Source organism: Cupressus sempervirens, chromosome 6, assembly GCF_028749045.1.
Source record: "Cupressus sempervirens isolate cs-2001-9-10 chromosome 6, ASM2874904v1, whole genome shotgun sequence".
In the NCBI taxonomy this organism is placed as follows: domain Eukaryota; kingdom Viridiplantae; phylum Streptophyta; class Pinopsida; order Cupressales; family Cupressaceae; genus Cupressus; species Cupressus sempervirens.
This window is the reverse complement of record NC_143123.1, coordinates 308,112,943-308,129,795: the sequence shown is the minus strand read 5'-3', so window position 1 is coordinate 308,129,795 and position 16,853 is coordinate 308,112,943. Positions and strand designations below refer to the sequence as shown.

At 37.8% G+C, this 16,853-nt stretch overlaps 1 protein-coding gene across 2 annotated transcripts in view; it reads right to left on the bottom strand.

Annotated features, from left to right (window-relative positions):
- Positions 1–16,853, bottom strand: part of LOC149552428 (putative serine/threonine-protein kinase PBL7) — a 51,637-nt gene that overhangs the window by 33,151 nt on the left and 1,633 nt on the right. The window lies entirely within an intron of this gene.

Below are 16,853 nucleotides of genomic sequence, written 5' to 3'. Positions count from 1 at the left end.
CCAAACCATTTCTAAAAAACAAGAAGGTGAAGCACGAGAGTGGAAGGAATAGTTCCATGATTAACTTCCTAGTAGATTGAAGTTCAATCTTCCATACCGTACGACAGCAAGGGTGACATACACAAGTTACCAGACAAAGGTCATACAAGAGACAGCAAAATATGAACTGTATGCTAAGATCAAGCATCAACAGAGTTATTGAGCCACTCGTACCTTACTCCTCTGTATAGTCAAGGAAGGGAGACGTGCGGGGAACATGTATGGCTGCACAACCCATAAGACCAAAGACATCCACTGTACGGTCAAAGGGAAAGACTCATGTACAGAAAAATGCAAGGAGGTGACATTGGCACACTATGCATAGCAGGCACACCATATGCAGAAGGAGGTGACATTGGCACATCATATGCATCAACCACACCATACCTACAACATATTATCATCATATGTACAGTTCGTCCTACACATGGTAAATCGAGCGAAAGGGAAGTTTGTATAATCTAAGAATAAACATGAGTCTCATACAAACAAGAAGGGAAAGAGTTGTATAAAAACAACAGCTATGAGTTTAAGTATAAGGATGGCATAAGAGAGAAAAACCATTACAAGTAGATATTGTCACTTCCAGCAAAAAGAAAGTTCAAGGAAAAGTATAAAAAGATGATCAACTAACTACAAAAAATATCACATTTGAGAGTATGATAGGAAGCGAATGCAAAACATGGTGAGAGAGAACCTCGGATAATCACCAATTGAAGGATTCACTCAAGAAGGCAGATGTAGACAAGATTATTTTTATGCCCATCTTTTATCTCAAAGAATTTGAGTCGGTAAAGAGGACTATGGTATATGGGTATGACTACCAAACACATAAGTCTACCATCAAATATTTCAACCAAACAGTGGTTGTATCATATGCACCAAAAGAATTTAGCAAGGTGTTTAGTGTGTCGTGCAAAGGGTATTTTTTCATAAAAACCTCATCAAAAATGTCTTTGAAAGATAAAGTGTTGTTACTAAATGTGGCGTCCCCACTATTAGGGTTAGTTTGAGACCATAATGTGTGCAAAGAAATTGGTAAGTTCATCATAAATATTTCATATCTTCAATAAATTGTCTAATCTGAAATGATTAACATTCGTAATGAATGTTCTCGACCAAGTTATTGGATCGTTCTTTGACATTCACAATGAATGCCCTCCACCAAGTTATACTTGGATTGTTTTATGACATTCGCAATGAATGCCCTCCACCAAGTTATTAAGTGCACTTGGATCATATTATGACATCGGTATAGAATGCCCTCAACCAGATTATACCTAGATCATATCATGACATTCATAACAAATGCCCTCCACCAAGCTATGTTTGGATCATATACTTAATGCTTATATTTGTCTAGTTTATCCGCTATAGATTTTCCATTATGATCTAAACTATGAATAATTATTAATTCCATAAAGAATGTATGTCTTGTAAATGTGCACACACACACACACACATATATTCCATATAACATTTATTAAACTTAGAAAAGAATATTTATAAAATGAACATTAGTAATCAAGCATGCCTTAATTCTTACCTCTATTAAGCGTATGGGGCCCAATGCCTTAGATGTTATGACCTCCGTATATTGGTCATGATTTGTCTTCTTATACTAAAGCGTTTTATTATTTTGTTCCTCTTTATACCCAGATCTATACTACTCAGAATCCGTCCTACATGTGCCTCTTGTGTGTGGTTTGGTGGTCAACGTCACATCTTATTCCACAGTGGCTGGTTGGCTTTGGCGACGAATGCAATTCGATGAGACTTTAAAATTCCCTTTATATTCATTCCTCCTTATTTGTTGTCAAATCACAGTCATCTTTCCATGTCACGTACTGATGCTAGAGCATCTTGCATAAGAAAATAAAAGGGGGTATGATATATTTATTATTAAAATAATAATAATAATTTTGGAGGAGAGAGAAAGTGATGAAAATTGGAAGAAAATTTTTTTTAAATTAAATTTAAAAAAAATAATAATAAATGTAACTTGTGGCTTGAGGATTTATTTAATGTAACTTGCTAGGATGACTTGTGGCTTGGTTTGGTATAAGTAGAGGGTCTTGTCTTCTCATTATTCATTATTCAACATGAAGGAAGTCAACTAGAGAGAGGAGTAGCTGAGCAGAGCGAAGTTTGTGAGCAGAGCTAGTATCTACGGCTTGGGAAACAAGAAGGTTGCTTGGTGGCTTGCAAGCACAAGTTTAGATTCTTCTTGGGGTTTTCTATCAAATTGTGAATTTGGGCTAGCTAGGATTTGGATCTTGCGAGACCTTGCAAAATTAACTATTGTAATTGCTTATGTATTTGGTCGTAACCCGGAAGGCCTTAAAGCCAGGCATATTAGACGTAAATTTTATGATTCTAGTGTTATTTGTATACTTCTATTGTGTGGTCATTTGTTGGGGGCTAGGACATCTCCTTTGGGGATTCTCCTGCCTTGCACTACATCAAGTGGTATCGAAGCAGAGTTCGATCTTGTGGTGGATTGTTCCTTCTAAAGTCTCAAATATCTTTGTTGTAAGGTAGTAGATTGTGGTTCTGACTTACAATTGCAAAGGACTTGTAGATGGGTCTTGATATGGAGAGATGGTTGTGAAGATGGCATGTTGATCTTGTTGAGTGAAGATTGGATCTGATTGGAGATTTGTTGAAGAGGGTTTGCAAAGATCTTGGAAGGTGTCTCCGAGAAGATTGGACCCTAGGATGATTGCAAATCTTTGTGATGTAGTGGAGAAGAAGATTTTGGAGACATCTACTCAATTGGAAGCTAGTTTGACTGATCGAGTTAGGGAAGGGATAGTTGAGTTTTGCAGAGATTTCTAGAGCTGGAGCCTACTGATCTAGAAGCAAGTTGTCTGGCTAGTTAGAAGATTTGTTCGAGAGAGAAGAGGGCATGGCAAGGTTGAGGTGGAAGTTGGTTTTGTTGATCAGTTTGAGAAGTCTGATGTGAATCCTGTAGAGCAACTTGTGGTTGCTGCTAAAGAGGTCCCTAACCTTGTTGATGTTGGACAGGATATTTGTTTTCATGATCAGTTAGATGGATCTGGCATGAAAATCGCAAAGCATCTTATTGTGGATGATGAGGTTGTTGATTGTGAGAATTTACATATGGATGTTTCTACTCATATGGGGTTGGATGTTGCTGGTGCGGATTCACTAGTTGCTAAGGTGGTTGAGGATCTACATGATACTGTGGATCTATATGTTCCTAATTTTCCCATGGTTGACATGGCTAAGAATTTACATGTTGCTCTTATTGTGGATTTGGGCTTTACATGTTGCTGACTTGGCTTTGAAGTTACATGGCGTTGCTGTCATGGATTTCATGTTTGAGGATAATACTATTGCTGGTTGTGATCAGTTGCAGAGACTGTTGGTGAAGCATTATGTTTAGTTTGTTCCTGGAAATGAGAATGTTGATTGGGTTATTGAGATTCATTCGATTTTGATGTTTGGGTGGATGAAGCATAGATGGTTGATTTTCAGATTTGTTCTTCTGTCTGGGATGGATTGGAAACCTTTGGTGAAGATGAAGTTGGTTGGAGAAATTTCGTTTGGCATCAAAGTATGGGACATACTTTTCTATCTACTTCTAGAGTCTGATGTAGGAGCAATTTTGGAGAGAGAAAGTGATGAAAATTGGAAGAAGTTTGTTTTTTTTTTTTTAATTTAATAATAAATGTAACTTGTGGCTTGAGGATTTATTTAATGTGAGAGTTTATTTAATGTAACTTGCTAGGCCGACTTGTGGCTTGGTTTGGTATAAGTAGAGGGTCTTGTCTTCTCATTATTCATTATTCAGCATGAAGGAAGTGGGCTAGAGAAAGAAGTAGCTGAGCAGAGCTAGTAGCTGCGGCTTGGGAAACAAGAAGGTTGCTTGGTGGCTTGCGAGCACAAGTTTAGATTCTTGGGATTTTCTACCAGATTGTGGATTTGAGTTAGCTAGGAATTGGATCTTGCGAGATCTTGCAGAATTACTATTGTAATTGCTTATGTATTTGGCCGTAACTCGGAAGGCCTTAGAGCCAGGCATATTGGATGTAAATTTTATGATTCTATTATTTTGTGTTATTTGTATACTTCCGCCGTGTGGTCATTTGCTGGAGGCTAGGACATCTCCTTTGGGGATTCTTCTGCCTTGCACTGCATCACATACACACTCCCATGACTGTCCCTATCAACTTGTGCAGGCAGCAAATGGTGATGGTTGGGTTTTTTAAGGAATTCCCCCTGTCTAATTAATGTTCTCCATGTATATGTCCTAGTCCATTTCCTTTCTTTGCCCAATTCCTTTGGGGATTTATATATCATATTATTTATAGATCACGGGTCACGACCCTTGATTGTTATCACTTTATTAGTAATACCAATATGCAAGTGTGAAGATTATATTAAATGTAATATGGTAGTAGAATTATGTAATATGACGATTGGCCTAATTATTTATGTTAGAAGGAATTATAATGTCCTTTATTTGAATATTAGTAATACAATGTTTAGTTGATATCTATTTAGTTTTCAATAACATAGTTATTTATTTTTGTATTTATTAAGTACGGTTATTTCTTATTGGGTACATTATATTTGAAGTAAAAGTAAGACATCTAAACATGTGTTGAAAATGAGTATATTTGTATTTAAGAAATATGTTTGTATTGTACATATATTAATTTCGACTCACAAAACTAAAATTGGTATGTGTTCTTAACCTTTGGCAACAGCAATGGGGAAGTCTTTGGAGCAGCAACAATAGTAGAGGGCTCAAGAAATCATTCATAGTCTCCCCAAAATAAAAATGTATAATGGATTTAGCAATAAGTAAGCTTATAGGAGCAAGCAAAGCATCCAGCATTGTCATGTGGATGTTGAAATTGATGAACGATGTCAACAATGGTTGTGTATAATTAGGGAAAAGTTTTATAAGAGCACATTAAGGACTTCTTCTAGTTGAAGCACTAAACATTTTATATGTCGCATCATACCATCACCTTGTTCTTGGGAACTATACGCACACAAGTACCACCAGAGAAAATAAGGAAGTTTGTACCGACAAGTCACATGGAGCCCTACAAGTTGGTCATGTATTATTGGCTCCATTTCAATACTCTCACCACAGGTGGTACAAAACCCCTTCGACAAAGAGTTAGGCAGGAAGTGACAGTAAGTATGGGTGAGGGAGATGAAGGGGATGATGACAGTGATGAGAAAGAGGACAAAACAATATGTGAGGAGGCACTGACAATCTCTTTTTCGGAGAGTGAGTTTGGAGGACGAAAGGTTCCGCAAGGAATCATGCCATGGGGACCATGACCGTACCAGGAAACAGAAAGCTACATGAAGGAAGGAAGCCATGGGTGGTAAAGATAATGAAGTTTGGGAGATGGAGGTAAGCTCAAAGGACAACATACTAACAGAGTTTGTACCAGTACGAGGTGGACCCCTACCAGGGCTTGTACCAGAGATGGAGTCTATAAGGGAGAAGATGGAGTCCGAAGAGGTGGAGTTCGTATGGGAGTGGCTCATACAAGTACAAGAGGAAGCACAAAAGGAGCCAATCATACCAATACTAGAGGAGGAAAGATTTGTATTGATGGTGCCTGTTTGGGGTGTCAAGCGGTCTATTGTACCCAAGATAATATTTAGTCCTCAGCTTCCAACCATGGCCCACTTGGTTCCAACAAAGGGACAAGTCAAGTATAGATTTAAGAGCACACAAAGTCGAGCCCCATACTAGTCCCATCTTAAACTCACGGAGCATTGAACGAGCTACCCCTAATACATTAGTGGTCACACCTGCACATTCTATTGGAGTGGTCTCCCTGGCTACCACAATTACAGCTTCAATACAAGATGCAACCCTTATGGTGCATGAGGCACTTCCAACCCCTAGGTTGGCGGTGATTGAAGGTGTAGACACAGATGAAGAAGTGAGCATTCCTAGAGTTCAATGAGGTCAAGAGGGAGATGTCCTCGATATAGATATACCTAACATCAATGTAGAGAATGAGATAGACAACCTCTTGGAAAAATTTCAAATGGGAGTTGATGATATTCCACCATGCTCATCTACATTAACGATAGGACAACGCACTGATGGTGAGAGAGAGGAGGCGCCACAGGCAAATGTTATTGAGGTAGAAGTGGAGAGCACTGAACATAGGGCCACCGCCCTCTAGGAGGAAGGAATGATAGGAGCCATTAACAAAGGTTGAGTACCAGAGAACCCTCGAGAGGAGGCTCCCATTTCTAGATTTGAAGTAAGGCAATGGCAATAGCTGAAACAGTGGTGGCAAACCTCTCCCAAGAGTTGGACATGGGCACTAGTACCATGGAGGCAGAGAGGTTCCTTAGATTCATAGAGGAGGAATGTGAGAGATTTCACAAAGCATCTCATACCCAACGGATGGCCTCATACTGAGACTCTAGAGATGTAAGAAGAATGGGGCAGGACACACATTCTAGTAAGGACAGGGAGGTATGATGGGTAACCCTCTACCACATAGAGTAGACCTTTCGGGATACATTCCTTCAACTACATCGGATGACATGGGCAGTAAAGAAGGCAAAAGAGGGGCACACTTCGGCACTACAGCCAGAGGCAACTTTGCAGATGGGTGTGGAAGTTGGAGAACAAGTTGGCTCAGAAAAAAGATAGCTCTTGCAGAGGAGGGGCACCTAGCAGCCACCTTAGTGAAACTGGAAAGCACTCAGAAGGATTTGAAGGACTCACTCAAATTGTTGAAAGTAGCACAAGAGAAACAAATGGTAGTAGACTGAGATCTCAAACATCTCCACCGACAGCTTCCGCATCTGATGTCCTCCACCACTCCAAGGATGTCCCCTCACTCTTCTCACAACAGATTTGACTTTCTTTTGTACACATCAAACATTCCTCTTGTAGTTATCTGGAAGACGTCTTTTCTTTTTTGTGGGGGGGGAGGCGGGGGTGGGAGGGTTAGGGAGTTGAAGTTAGTCGTAGTTTAGTTAGCAGGAATAATGCTTATGATTTATGTTTTAATTAGTGATGGTAATGTAATGATAGTTGGTCTCAGGTAGTTGTAGGTGGTTGGTGTACTCAAACTACTGTCAAGCACTTTATATGTAGCCGGATGGCACTGAGAATGGACTACTGTTGTTATAAGATTACAGGAAAATAAGTTTATCATTCTGCCACTGTTATGTGTTTGACTTTTATTTTAATTATTATGTTCCTTATGCTACTCTGTGAATATTTCTGTTTACTCTGTTCAAAGTAAATAAACACACCCTGTAGGGAGTAAGCATAGGTAATATTTCCTATTTAACCAAGAAAGATTAGAACAAGTTGCTCACTAATCCTTATACAAATGAAAAAATAAAAGTGGCATCTTTCCAGCTTCATCCCATTATAACACCTGAGATCAACAGTTTTATGAGAAATTTCTTTCACAAGTGTTAAGTGCTTACTGTTTTGTTGTCAAAGCCATTTGGTTGGCTGCAGAGGAATCAAGAATGCATAGGAATATACTTTAATATCTAAACAACACTTTGATTGTTTTAATCCCTGAGAGGAATGTGACCTCTTTCGACAATAATAGTCTGATTTCTCTATGCAAAAGAGTCATAAAATAATAGCAAAGGAAAGGGCGAATAGGCTGAAACTGGAGCAACCAGATCTAATCCCTGAAGAACAAAGTGGATTTGTCCTAGATGGAGCAATTGCAGATTAAATAATTGTAACATATGAAACTCTTCACTCCATATACACCAGAGAGGAGAAAGGAATTATTGTCAAGTTGGATTTTAATAAAGCTTATGACAGGTAGATTGAATGTTTCAGATGAAAGTAATGGAAAGTTTTAGCCTGAACAACCATTAATTCAAGTGGGTTTTTAGCTGCATTTCCAATCCTAGATTCTTGGTGCTTGTGAATGGAAATCCTGCCAAGTACTTTGACATAACCAGGCATCTTAGCCAAGGAGACCCCATTTCACCATTTTTCTTCACAATAACAAGTGAAGACATAGGCAGCCATTCAAGCAGCCCAAAGAACCAAAGTGCAGAGGCAAATCAAGGCTACCAAAGATGTCAGCACCATTACTCATTAGCAATTTGTTGATGGCACAACCCTCTTTGAGTAGGCTACCTTACCCAATGTACAACGGATGGAATACATCCTATCAATGAACTCAAAAGGATTGAAGATGGTCTATCAATAAAGCTAAATCTGAGATTCTTCTTTAAAATGAAAACTTAGGTGCAAAGCACAGTAGCCATCTTTTAGAGTTCATAATTGGAGAACTCCCAGGCAATATCTGTGAATACCACTTTTCAATGGGGCATGCAAATCCACATAGTTAACAACCCTGATAGACCAATGTAGCTTAAAATTAGCTCCTCAAAAGGCAAATATTTGACTTTTGAAGTTAGGACCGCAATGCTCAAATCTGTTGCTTTAGCTCTTCCAATCTACTTAATGGTGTGCCTACAGCTGCACTGGAGGGGAAAATCAGATTTGAAGAAAATGATGATAACCTTCTTGCAGCAAGGATCGTTTGAGGATAGGAAATATCCTCTTGTCAAATGGGAAAGAGTTGGCATTCCCAAAGAAAGAGGAGATATTGTTTTGAGATAGGCTCAACTTTAAAATCAAGCTTTTGCAGCAAAATTAATCTAGAACATTTTCTTGAAAGCAAATCTCAAATGCAACAAATGTTTGAGATGCAAGTACCTAGATTATATGGAATGTAAGTACCTAGACTATATGGATCCAAAGTGTATTTTAACAATTCCTAAGCCACCAAAAGGCTCCCACCTTTGGAACTCTATGTTGAATTGAAGGAAAATTATTACAAAAAAATTTAACCTACAAAAGAAGAATTCTGGGAGGACTCATGGAATTGATACCAAAATTAGATGACGGGGGGGGGGGGGGAAGGGGATGGTGGTGGGCTAGGTTAGCTTTCACAATGAATATTCTTATGAAATTATGGTGGACAAGAGTAAAAGATTATCTACAACACACAAACAATCAAGGAAGTGCAGATTGGGGTTACAAGGAGATCACATGGCATCCCTGAAAAGCAAATAGTTTTTTTTAAAAGGGAAAATTGTCAAAGAAAAGGATACTTTTATGTAATGTGCAGGTCAAATTGAAATCATGTGCCTAAAAACTGGAAAGAACACTGCCAAACTAGGATAGAAAGTGAGGGATACATCCATTCGTAAAAAGCACTGACCTTCGTAATAATATTGGAGCAGAAACTAAAGAACACTGCCAAACTAGGATAGAAAGTGAGTGATGCATCCATTCGTAAAAAGCATTGGCCTTTGCAATAATATTGGAACAGAAACTAACTCCTTAAGGCTAGTGCCTTTGCATGGGAAGCTATTCACAAGAAAGACAGCGGAGAAACTTCAAAAGATGGGCTTCATGGGACCATTAAAATGTTCTCTATGTGATTAAGCTAATGAATCAACAAATTGCCTCTTGATGAACTGTAATTTCACATTAAAATGTCGGTAGTGGCACTAGGATGGTCTAGAGCTCTTCCAAAAGATTTCCTAACAATTTTTGAATTATGACTGATCATTAAAACAGGATCAACATTATCTAGTCTTTGGATTTCAGTTCCTCCTCTTTTAATATAGGAAGTGTGTAAACAGAGAAATGGGAGAATTTTCCATGATCAGCGCATGGGTGATTAGAGATTTTTGCTAAATTTGGAATCAACCATTAAAAATGTCACAATGACTAGATTAAAGATCAATCATTCAAAATCAGGAGATTTTCTGCTTGGGACAATGAGATCTTAGGAAGATGGAAGGGATTAAATGGGGAGAGATATTTGAGATTTCTCTGTAAGCATATAACAGCAAACTGGTTACCTCCATATACAGGATGGACAAGATTCTCTGATTGGTTGCATTATTCACAACGAGCAAGGTAATTTACTGGTCTTTGGCTCAAAGAAGTTGAAAATGGCACAAATAATGGGTCAAAGCTCAGACCCTCTTATTTGGGTTACGAATTACTGTTTCTAACCAATAAATTTAGAAGGTTATTGACAAGCCCTCATGTGTAGTCTTATCATTTCCCGGTGATGAACAACAATGCATGATTCAAAACTATGATTTTTCATAATTGTATAGAGACTATACTATAGAAATTATGACTTGCTCCAGAAATCTCTAAATGAAAAGGTTGGGGTGGGGCAGGAGGGAGGGTTGGGGAGAAAATACTATCAAATAGATTTAATGTCACAAAGAATATTTTTATGAAATTATGGTGGACAAGAGTAAAAGATTACTTACAACACACGAACAATCAAGGACAAGCAGATTGGGTCTACAAGGAGATCACATGGCATCCCTGAAAAGAAAATAGTTTCTTTAAAGGCAGAATTGTCAAAGAGAAGGATACTTTTAAGAAATGTGCAGGTTAAATTGAAATCATGTGCCTCAAAAACTGGAAAGAACACTGCCAAACAAGGATAGAAAGTGAGTGATGCATCCATTTGTAAAAAGCATTGGCCTTCGTAATAATATTGGAACAGAAACTACAGAACACTACTAAACTAGGATAGAAAGTGAATAATCCATTCATTCGTAAAAAGCATTGAACTTCACAATAATATTGGAACAGAAGCCAACTCCTTAAGGCGTGCCTTTGCATGGTAAGCTATTCACAAGAAAATCTTGACAGCGGAAAAACTTCAAAAGCTGGGCTTAATAGGACCATTAAAATGTTCTCTATGTACGAAGTTAATGAGTCAACAAATTGCCTCTAGATGAACTGCAATTTCACATTATAATGTTGGCAGTGGCACTGGGATGGTCTAGAGTTCTTTCAAAAGATCTTGTAACAATTTTTGAATTATGACTGATCACTAAAACCGGATCAACATTTCTTGTCTTTGGACTTCAGTTCCTGCTCTTTTAATATAGGAGATGTGTAAACAGAGAAACAGGAGAATTTTCCATGATCAGTGCATGGGTGATTAGACTTTTTTGCTAAATTTGAAATCAACCATTAAAAAGGTCACAATGACTAGATTAAAGATCTATCATACAAAATCAAGTGATTCGCTTCTTGGGACAATGAAATCTTGGGATGTAAGCGATTAAATGGGGAGAGAGATTTGACATTTCTCTGTAAGCATAAAACAGCAAACTGGTTACCTCCATATGTAGGATGGACAAGATTCTCTGACTGGTTGCATTATTCACAACGAACAAGGTAATTTACTGGTCTCAAGAAGTTGAAAATGGCACAAATAACAGGTCGAAGCTCAGACCCTCTTATTTGGGTTACAAGTTTCTGTTTCGAACCAATAAATTGAGAAGGTGATTGGCAAGCCCTCATGTGTAATATTATCATTTCCCAGTGATGAACAACAATGCATGATTCAAAACATTGATATTTCATGATTGTATAGAGACTATTCTATAGCAATTAGGACTTGCAAAAGCCAGAAATCTTTAATGAAAAGGTTGGGGTGGAGCAGGAGGGAAGGCTGGGGAGAAAATACTATAAAATAGATTTGATATCCATCCCCTCAAAAATGACAACACAAAACACGTGACTATCTCAACAGCTATAAATGAAACCATGTCATAGGTTCAACAAAAGAAAAATAAATATCAAAGATACTTGGTGAAAACCAAACTCTAAAACTGTCCTAACAAACATATAAAGTTTAAACAGATGTCCAGAATTGTCTAGTCCACCAGTACCTCCAAACTGGAGTAGCGAGCACCACTACACTTCTTTCTTAGACAGGGATGGATACAAACCTTCTGTGAAGACAATGCAGAGAACACCATGTATTAAAATTAAGATGATAGTAAGGAACAGGATGCAGGCTGGTGAAAGTCACCGCACAAGTGCAGCAGGTGGTTCTCCCAGGGAATGAAATAATCCCATCCCCATACTCAACAACAAACATGACCAAAGGCAGCAGCCTTTGTGTGAATTCAATAGACCAGGGGAACATTGCAACTAGAACGGAGGAGCCTCTGCACTCCATGGGGTGTAAGTAACTAGAGGAAAGTATGGGTAGATTAAGTGAAAAGATTATTGGTTTAGGTGGAAGTTATGGTTTCATAGCAAAAGAGACACTAAGATCTTCTATTCATTTTTGTTGTTTTGTGTCAAGGGGGTCAACAGAATTCTGGACTCGTAATATATGTCATATTCCAAACTGAGTAAGAAGTATTATAACTCACTTCTGAATATATAGATACAATGCAAGTTCTTGGGTATGATTGCAGTTGAATTCTGACATGATAGGCTTGAGCGTATTTAATTTTCAGGGCCAAATCTAGGCTTTGAATTTGAAGATTGAGGCTCAATGTAACCCCCAATTTACCAATCAGAAGAAGTATTTGTAAAATGTGCTAAAAAAATATTACATGTGGTTGAAATGTATTATCTCTATTGTGCAATTTCATCACAATAATATATGTAAAGAGCCCTCATCTGTAATCTTATTATCATCCAGATTCCAGATGATTAACCACGCTAGGTAGTTCAAAATGTCAGCCCTTAAAAATATTTACGCAATTGTAATTAAAAGCTACCTCATCTACATTATGTCTTGTGGAAGATTGATGTTCCCAATTAAAGAAAAAAAAGGTTAGATCTGATGTCCAGCCCCCCAAAATGATACAAACAGTCACATAACAAATGACTAACCCAATAACTATAAACAAAGCCGCATTGTAAGATCAGCCAAAGAAAGGCAAACTTGGTGCAAAGGTAAATTCTGAAAACTATCCTATATATGTGTCTAGATTTAATTAATAAACTAGTGCCTTCAAATTGTGTTGTTTCCCTACTTCTCAAAGAAGTATTACCTGTAAATGCATAAGGACATATTGAGTTCTCAATTCAAGGTGTAAACTGATTGCCCTAGAAATCACTTTGAGTAATGATCATAATAGTTTGTTGCAAATGGAATACTGAAGGCCAAAAAAATCTTTGTAACTCTTCTAGAGGCCTTTAGCTCTGCAAATTATCATTCTTTGACTATCAAAAACACTTCACAGATTCACTTTTTACAAGTGCTTTAAAGTTTAACTTTGTTGCTAGTAGCAGACAGGAGTAATCCAAAGTCCATGAAGATGTCTGTAGCTTTTGAATTTAGATATGATTGTTATTTGGCATCAACAATTTGAATCACGCTCAGTGATCCATCACAGCTTGTTACTGTTAATGTTGATGGTAGCTGCAAGAGAGCTCCTTCATATCTGTAGAGAGCTTAAAGATATGACTTCAGGTGCTGATGAACGGTCTCTCTGCAGTTGGAGAGACCTCGTGTGGTATTTGAGGAGTCACACGATGATAATATATTATATTATAATATCTCCCACGTCTAGTATATGGAGTGTCATGCGCATGGTATTTAAAGATACCACCATTTGAGAAAGGGTCCACCACTTGGAGATATGAAGAGTCTCCGCATGAAGATGTGAATACTATTAGCCACCTGTTTCAAGATTGGAAAGGTTTGAAGTTGAAGAGTCATTGTTATGGCCTATCAAAAGGCCTCTTCTTTGTTATATATGCAGTTGGATATTGCTAGAGTTAAAGTGAAAAAAAGTCTCAGCGTGTGTTCTGAGCATTGTATCTAACATTTGTTATTACTCAATAAAGGATAGAATTTCTTGGTGTGGCTGGGTTTTTTCCCTCAAGTAGGAGGATTTTCCCAGGGTAATTAATTGTGTCAATTTGTTATTTGTGTTCTTAGATTTCTGATATTAGTGTTATTCCTATTCTGGTTCTCAAGTCTTAAAATGGTATCAAAGTGGGTCTAGTAAAGATCCAGAATCATAATAGGAAAAGTGTGTGATGGTGTATTGTGATTCTTTTTCAGAAAAACAAGTTTTAGGGAAGAGATCACAGCTTGGTGCTTATTGAAAGTTTTGTGTATGAGCACTTACAATTTTTGTTGCATTATTAAGAGGTGACATACGTTTATGCTTGGTACCCGTAAGATTCATAAAGGATTAAGAGTATTGTATCCAGAAGTGATCTGAGACTCATTGCTGCATTTCAAGTGGTTGAGACGATTATTTCTTGAGAGTTACATGTACAGGAAGCTCCAACGGAGGTTGAAGAGGCAGGGTTCACATGTGCTGCACTTGCAAAGCATTCCCAAGTGATTTTTGCATCTAATCTATTGACTTTGCTGCTAACAGAGGAATGATTAGTGCATTTGAGAGATAAGTATAGGCACTCTTGAAGTATTTGTATACCTTTGAATATTGTTCATGAAATTTATGCAGTTAATATTAATTCACGTTATAACACTGGGGATAGTGTATGCTTTAGAATTTATCTGTATATTTCTCTTCATGATAGTTTGATTCTATGAACTATTACTAATATCTCTAAAAATGCTTCCAGGACGGATCAAGAAGCAATAGGATAATGAGAGATTATATGCAAAGTCATGCAGATTGTAGAAATGAACATGGGGACCCTGCTTGCAGCCACGGGACTGAATCGGTTACCTTCAGAGGGAGACTATTTGGCTGCAAAAACCAGATTCAGAGGGAGCTTGTGTGATAGAGGTAGAATACCTAATTCTTTGCAAGCTTGTGTGGAAGTGTGACTGCTAAAGCTCCCTGTTTGATCTACTTGGAATCACCCCTCTTATTGTGATAATAAGCAGTGAGAATGCTGCCCCTGTTGAGAGGAAGTCTCTGTCAAGAGAGAGTCTCGGTCATTCTTATACATGTTAATGAGTTCTTCTCTTTGAGAGAGAAGTTCGAGGTGGAATCCCTTGTTAATGAGTTCTCTGCCAGAAACATTCAAGGTGAAATCCCTTATCTATGAGTTTTTCTCTCCTCGAGAAATTCGAGGTGATATCCTTTGTTAATGAGTTCTTCTCTGCAAGAGAAGTTCGAGATGAAATCCCTTGTTGATGAATTCTTCCCTGTGAGAGAAGTTTGAGGTGAAGTCCTGTGTTAATGAGTTCTTCTCTACGAGATAAGTTCGAGGTGAAATCCCTTGTTCCACCCTTTGCTAGTAGGCATGGTGGAGATGTATTCTTCTATGGGAGAAATCTGAGGTGAAAGCCCTCATTCCACCCTCTGCAAATAGGTATGGTGGTCCACCCTTTGCGAGTAGGCCTCGTGGATGTCATGGAAGAAATTCCATGATGTAGCACTTTTGTTTATTCACCCTCTGGGAGTAGCAATGCTGAATGTCATACTTGGATGAAAATATTATGTTAAGAAAATCTATAGTGAGATTTGGTTACTAACGTTTTTTTTTTAAGCAGCTCCATTTTGCTTGTCAGGTTGAGACACACTGTGACATATGAATGATCTCTCTCTTGCTAAGAGGGAGTGCTAATGTCCATGGTAGCTGCGTGATAGCTCCTTCATACCTGTAGAGAGCTTAGAGATATAACTTCAATTGTTGATTTACAGTCTCTCGGCTGTTGGGGAGACCTCGCGTGGAATTTGAGTCACACAATGATAATATAATAATATCTCCTACGTCTAAAATATGGAGGGTCATGCACATGGTATTCAAAGAGACCACCGTTAGAGAAGACAAAAGGTCCACCACTTGGAGATATGCAGAGTCTATGTGTTAAGATGTGAATACTAATGGCCAACCGTTTGAAGTTGAAGAGTCATTGTTATGGCCTATCAAAAGGCCTCTTCTTTGTTATATGTGCAGATGAATATAGCTAGAGTTAAAGTGAAAAATGTCTCAGCATATGTTCTGAGCATTCTATCTAACATTTGTTATTACTCAATAATGGATCGACTTTCTTGGTGTGGCTGGCTTTTTCCCTTGAGTAGGAGGGTTTTCCCAGGGTAAATAATCATGTCAATTTGTTATTTTGTGTTCTTTGATTTCTGATATTAGTGTTATTGCTATTCTGATTCTCAAATCTTAACAGTTATCAGTGCTGAATTACACTTGTTAAAGCTCAATATCATAGAAAAGTTTAAGAGAATCATATCTCTGTTCATAAAGCTGATCAAAATATTGTCTTTAATAAACTTGATGTTTCTAAAGCATAACCTGAATTGTGAAGCAGATGAATGCTTTCAGAGGCATTCTCAACTAGATTTTAGTTTTTGTCAAATATGTGAGGCATTACATGCTTCAAAAGCTATCCTATTGGAAAAACTGGCTAGAGGATGAAAAGCTGAGAGTGGTGAACATGCTTAAAGGTGCTTGTTTGCTAAAGGCTCCGCTTGCCTAAAGTGCTAACATAAAAGAAAAATGCCATTCTTGCAATGACTACTCGCTGAGGTCATCTTGGTAAAAACAACATGGATTAAATCTTTAAAAAAATTTAAAATAAATAACCAAAATTGTCTCCCTTGAGTATAAAATTCTAATAAATTAAAAATCCTCTTAAGAATTAGCACATGGTGAGTTTTTAGCAGAACTTATTGAGATTCCAAATAATCTGGAGGCAGAAATTCTAAAACAAAGAGAAGAAAATCAAAATCCACTCCCCTAAAAATCCAAAACCAAGAAGTGGTAGAATCAGGTAGGCAATCCGAGATCACTAAAAAAGATAGCAACGTAATAGAAAAGTCACTTTATTCCCGGGATTTTTTAGTACAAAAATTCTCATGACTGGAAACTGTTAAACTTAAAATTATTGTTTGTACTTTAACTTGAATGTAATTTCTGTACCCGGTAATAAATGCAATCAAGCCAAAGGCCTAACGTTGAAACTTTGAAAATCTCCAATCCAGCGAGCTAGAATCAAACGGTAGTGCAAGGTGAAGTGATTTACATGATGATTGACTAGGCTCAAAACTCGGGGAACATACTCGCT